This window comes from Numenius arquata, chromosome 10 (assembly GCF_964106895.1).
Source record: "Numenius arquata chromosome 10, bNumArq3.hap1.1, whole genome shotgun sequence".
In the NCBI taxonomy this organism is placed as follows: domain Eukaryota; kingdom Metazoa; phylum Chordata; class Aves; order Charadriiformes; family Scolopacidae; genus Numenius; species Numenius arquata.
Genome location: NC_133585.1, coordinates 34433899 through 34439963, shown reverse-complemented (window position 1 = coordinate 34439963; position 6065 = coordinate 34433899).

Sequence of the window (6065 nt, the reverse complement as noted above, 5' to 3'; positions counted from 1 at the left end):
CTTGATCTAATGAAAGTGTTTATAATGTATTACACAGTTGAGTTGCTCTTTTCTTTGATGCATCTTGGAAATTGTCAAGGTCCAGTGTACGTTCATATATTCTGAATGCTTCTGTCAGTCACAGAGGTACTGTAGCACTTGCTAGAGCAAGTCACTTATCTTTTGACTTTAAACAACTTTTCTGTTACCAGAATAGGAATGGGATGCTCTATGAAAAGTGGTTTTGTAGTCAAACTAGCATAAAAGCCTGAGTTTAGTTGCAGTGTAACACTGAAGTGACTTAAACTCCATGGCAGAAATGCATTTAGATGTTCATCAGGCATTCCTGCGGCAGTTCTCATGTACAAGCCTGTAAACGAGGGTCATGCTCTTGTTCCTGGCTTTTGCAGCCATTTTATCTCTAACCATGCTCTCCATGTTCCACCACTGCTAATGCGACAAAGAGAGTAGTCCGTCACCCAAGCTGGACCTGGGAGAGGTGAACTATATTCTCACATCTCCACAGAAAAAAGCAGCGTCATTTACCCTTGTTAAATTAGCTCAAAGGCTAGAATTGTATCTTCATGATTGACATCAAGTGACTGAGATGGACATAGTTTGCTCTACTGTTCCTCCTTTACACAATTGATTGGGGATGGTCTGGCACCTTAAGTTTACCTATTTAAAGCCCTTGAACAAAAACTGAGTGACTTGAAGAGAACTGCAGCTGCTCTGCAACCGCAGTCTTGAATTCTGCTGCTGTACTCATGCATCTTTGGCACTGAGGGGGTGACTGTATTTCAGTTGTCCTAAGTTTAAGTCAGTACGTGACTGAGCTAGCTTTGGGCATGTAGGCTTTAACATCATTAATATCTTAATGGCTTTACCACAGCAGTGCACTAAGTAGCATTCTTAAGTATTGGCTTCCTAAAACCCATCCACACATCAGTTTGTCTAGCGACTTCCTGATACCTGGCAGAAGAGCTCAAACAGTGAAAACCTCCAGTGTAAGCGCCTCATTAGCTAAAAGGTCACTTACAAGAACAGTAATCTTCTGCTCGTGGCCATCACATGTTTAATACTACATTACAAATGTCTGAGGTGATTCTTACGCATAAAGGCTTAAAAGCAGATGTGGTTAAGCAATTGTAGTAAGGTTTTCTTACTAGAATAGGGTTTTTCTGCTGTGCATCTGCTCTGCCTCTAGATCCCCGGTGAAGGGGAATGCTACCCACATGCTGCCGATAGCAACTAGTTGCCGATGTACGTGTTAAGAATCCCATTTGGACGGGCAAAATTGTACTTTCCACAGTGAGCTTCATATTAATGTGTGAGCATATGACTTGTTAATATGTAATCTGTTCTCTGTTACAAAGAGGAAGTTTGACCACAGATTGAAGGTTCTCAAGTACCGATGTAAGCAGTGCACAACTTGGAAGAGGAGGTTTTCTGTGTCGGACTCACCAAGCGAGTTACCCTGTGGCTACTCTGACAGCACCTGAATGAGAATCTTCCAACAGAAAATAACAAGTTTTGTTAGGGAACCAACAGCAGTACAGCTACTCTGCATCTTATATATTTTAAAAGCAGGAATTTGTTGCTAACGTCTTATTTGAGACTTTCCATTGAGGGCAAGATATATTTCTGATGTTCGAAAATGTTCCATTCATTCCATAAAAAGAAAAAAACAGGAAGGAACACTATCTTTGTAAAGGCAGTAGAGTTTTGTTTAAAAAATAAAAAAAAAGTTTTGTTAATCACAGTCTACAACTTCATGTAAAAGTTTAGTTACAAAATAGCATAAATACTTTGACAATTTTCCTAGTAACCTTTCTTTTCTTTAAAGAGGACTGATCCTCTCCTGTCTTGAACATTGATGGACTTGCTCAAGAAATGGCTTTAAAATTAACTTGCTTTACTAGACTAAGTTGCTGCGAGCCGTTTCACAACTTTTATGGCTTCCTTTCCACATCTCTTATTACAGTAGTTTAAACTTCAGGATTTCTTTTTTTTTTTTGAACTTCATTCAGATGTAATGTAAACAGATTTTTAACAACCCCTTTAAGTTAAATTTTGATACTCTTCTTTTTTTAAACTGAGAAGGATGCTACAGGATAAGGTAACCCAGTAGAGCTTCCTGCCTTGTTTGGTCTGAATTTGAATGTATGTCTGAATTTGAATGAAGAATCCTCTCCCATGTTTGCTTCTGGCAGTGTCCTTCTTTCACTGTTTAAACACTGCCTTTGGGGCGTGCGTGCACAACTTACAGTAGGCAGTTGGATCCCGAATCCTCCAACCTTGTTTGGGTGACGCACCCAACCTGCATTACCACTCGGCTTCACCAGAAGGGGTGGCGGAATGAGGGGGAAGGTGCCCTTACACCAGCCGGGTCTGGCAGCACTGGAGGGGAACTGCAGTCACCGCGGTGCTACTTCTGAAGCACACGGGCCCCTGCAATGTTCCGTGTGCCTGGTGGGCAGCCGGAGGGTACCACTGCTGCCCTGGGCAGTGGGAAGTTTTTGGTTCTTTCACTTAAAAGTGTAAGCTAAAGCATCCAATCTGTCTGTTGATAAGATTCCTTTGTAGCTTCAGCATTTGGAATTATTTAATGTTTTTTGAAACATCTCAGTGTGCTGAGCTCCAACCTCTGCTATAGATTCTTCCTCTTACCAACTGGTCTCAAATACTCCATATTTAAGGGTAGGGATTCCCTGTAAGGATTGTGTTTAAGTGTAATTTCAGGAAATGGGCAAGGAGCTGGCAGGAGACTTTTCTTCCCAAGTATTTTTTGACACCTGGTAATCTTTACACTTCTCAATGTTCCAGTTATCTATGCCTTTCAGTTAACTGACCCCAGCTTTCAAAAACATGAAACCATTTTACAAATATGCTGCATGTGCTGGTTCAAAGCCCTTAGCCAGCTGCTGTAGGAAAAGCAGCTAAATTCAATGCCCATAGATGACTGTCTTCATGAACCTCATTTCTCACAACAGGGCTTTCATTTTTGTGTTACCACACTTTTTACTTTAATATGCCAACTTCTGTGAGCCCTTCTAAACTTAAGCCCAGGCGCCCAGACTTCAGTTTTGGGTCAGTGTAGTGTCCACAAGCTCTAAGCATGCTTCCATTAGCTACCCCTAACTGGGAGTTTAACTGGAAAAAAGAATACTACATTGCCTCTTAAAACTTTTTTTTGTTGTTGTTAGGCCAAGTTTTCTAGCCTTTCAGGCACCAGAAGACAGAAGCTGTCTATCAAAAGAGGTAGCAAAAAACATGTTGCTTAACAAAAGGCAGTTAATGCCTTGTAAATTTTTATTTCAATTCCCAAGATAACATTTGGAGTATAAATACAAACTTAGTACCCTAGAGAAAGTGCGTGGTAGCTGACCCTTAGCCAAATCCTTAATTTTCCACAGTTGAAATCTGAAGGCTTCAACCACTTATTACACATGTAAATAACAGTGTAAACAACTAAATGTGACTATTAGCATTGCAGAATACTAACCAGGCTTGTGCTCATGTGACTTACTGATAGAGTTATTAAACCCTGGTTTCCATCTTCCTGGTCAGAAGGAAATAGATCAAGCGATGAAAAGCAGGGATTACTGCAACGCGATCTAAGAAGAATAATTTTAAACAAAAATGCAATTAGGAGCTATACCCACCGGCCACCTCTACAAAGTCCTGAAATGGTTTAATTTAATTAATTAAAGAAAGGTGGTAGTCCCTGAATGTTGCATAGTTGGCAAAGTTTGTTTACATAGTCGAAACATATCTCCACAGGATGGGGGGGAGGGAAGAGAGGGGAGTGTTAGAATTTAAAGCAGTGTTTTAAGTATGCAAATTGTTTACTATGTATGTAAATGGGATTCTTATTAGTGACAGATCATGTGCAAATTGACAATACTTCAATTTATTTTTGAATGGCAATATAGATTGTCAAGGTTGTGTATAATTATAATAAATATATAAACCGCTACTTGAACCATAAATGACCACCCAAGACCTCATTTTTACACCAATGTTCTTAAAAGAAGCTTTGTCTGATGTCATGGGTTGACAGAATGCATGCTTTCCTAAAAGACCACAGGTAGAAAATAGGCATTTTTGGTGACTCACCCTGTCCTGCTTGCTTAGTCGGGTGTGGTTTCTCTCATGCTTCTCTGTCCCAGCCAGCTGCAGGCTCTCTTCTGCTGACGAACTCCACCAGGTGAGTTACCTGGGAACACTATGACTCTTCTCTCCACCCACCCGCTGCAGCCCAGACAGGGAAGCTTTGCCTCTGGAGAACTGCAGTCATCTTCACATCTGCAATCACATTTGTGCATTTGGATGAGTACAAATTGCCAAATCCCAAGTAATTCATCTCTTGCAAATGATTCATTGCAACATACAAACGAGTTCAAAGCAGTTTTCCTGCTTCTTGAACCACTTGGGGAAGTTGATGGCTTTGGGCATTGCTGGTTCTCTGAGAAGATCCTGAAGTGCAGCAATAAAGCAGCAGTCCATGGGCTTCCTCCAGTTCCTTCATGTCTCAGCAGTGCAATGGGAATCCCTCCGTCCTCCACCAGTGTGCGGTGACTGTAGAATATCTGCATTACCTATACAAATGTACCAGAACACAGCATGGCTCAACGTGTTTATAGCCATCCTCCTCAATACACTTTAAAAGCTTCACAAAGCCTACATTCCCTTCCAGGCTTTGCATACTTGGATCTCAATAAATAAAGTATAATAAAATAGGTCCTTGCTATAAAAAAAAAAGTCTATATATACATGTATGTATGTATACACCACATATATATGTGCATATGTAAAAATGTACGATCTAAAAATTAACTCCATGTGCTTAACGACAGTCAGGATAGGGGAAAATACTCCCCTTAACCTACTTTGCTGCCTGAGCATCTCAGACTGTTAAATCAGCCCGTTTACACTCCAGCATTCACCAGCTGTGCAAGGATGCTCACCATCAAGACAAGCGTTCCACCCTTGCACTGCAAAAGAGGAAAATCAACTATTCCAGCAAAATTAGGTGAACGTGGAAAGAAACTTAAGGTAACTAGCTGAAACTCTCAAGGAATTTAAGGCATAGCCATGATGTCACACTAATAGTATTTGCATCAAAATACTGAAATACATTGTCAGGACCTAGATTTCAAATTTTGACTGAAAAATAGCATCTCTGGCATTGTAATGTCATAGCACTGTCTCAAGGGGCTGACGATGCAGTTTCAGGGAGAAAACTGCTGCTTGCAGAATAAAAACAATTTATTCCCAGAGACTGTGTTTGTCACAGAGTTTCTAAAACAAGAGTGTCCCAGTGATCATTACCATGACCGCAAGTAAATATTATTCTTCACTTTCTCAGGTTAACTGTCTTACCTCCTTCATTCTCCCTACGAATATCAGTGTGCTCTACCTTTTATAAGAAGTTAATTGGATTTTTCAATAGGGCTGAAGAGCTTTCAATTACAAAGAAGAAAACGGCACTTTCTATAGCAAATGCAACGTTTAAAAACTCCTGGTCAAGAGTATTTTACTTGCAAATTTCTCCAGAAAATACCCTCATCCTCCTTTATTCAAGAAAGAGACATAGCTGGTGGGAGATGAGTCAGCAGAGAATGAAAATACTCCACTATCTGTTGGACACAATTAAAAGCTCCCCAAAACGCCGGGAAACAGATGTGAGGCTTCTGAAGATCCTGGTTTCTCTCTCATGCATATTTTTTTGCTGCAGCACTGAACTTGGGTAACTCATCAGTAGAAAAAACATTCTCAGCCAAGACATCACAAGCAGCAAAGGTAAGAACCCCCACCTGCCCTACCCCACAGCCCTGAAAATGCCTTTCACGTTGCCCCCATTGGTAGGAGCGGGCAATAGGAGCACCCGGAATCGCGTCACCAGTGGTTTTGTCTCCCACGCCTGCATTTTTTCAAGCATCTTTTGAATCCAGCTGGGAAATAAAAACACACCACCTGACAAAAAGGATTTTTAAAAGTACTAAATTATCAAAGCAGGTTCCTAAATAACTTTCAACGATGTGTCCTGCATCTTGCCTGAGCACCAGCCAAACAACAGTTTC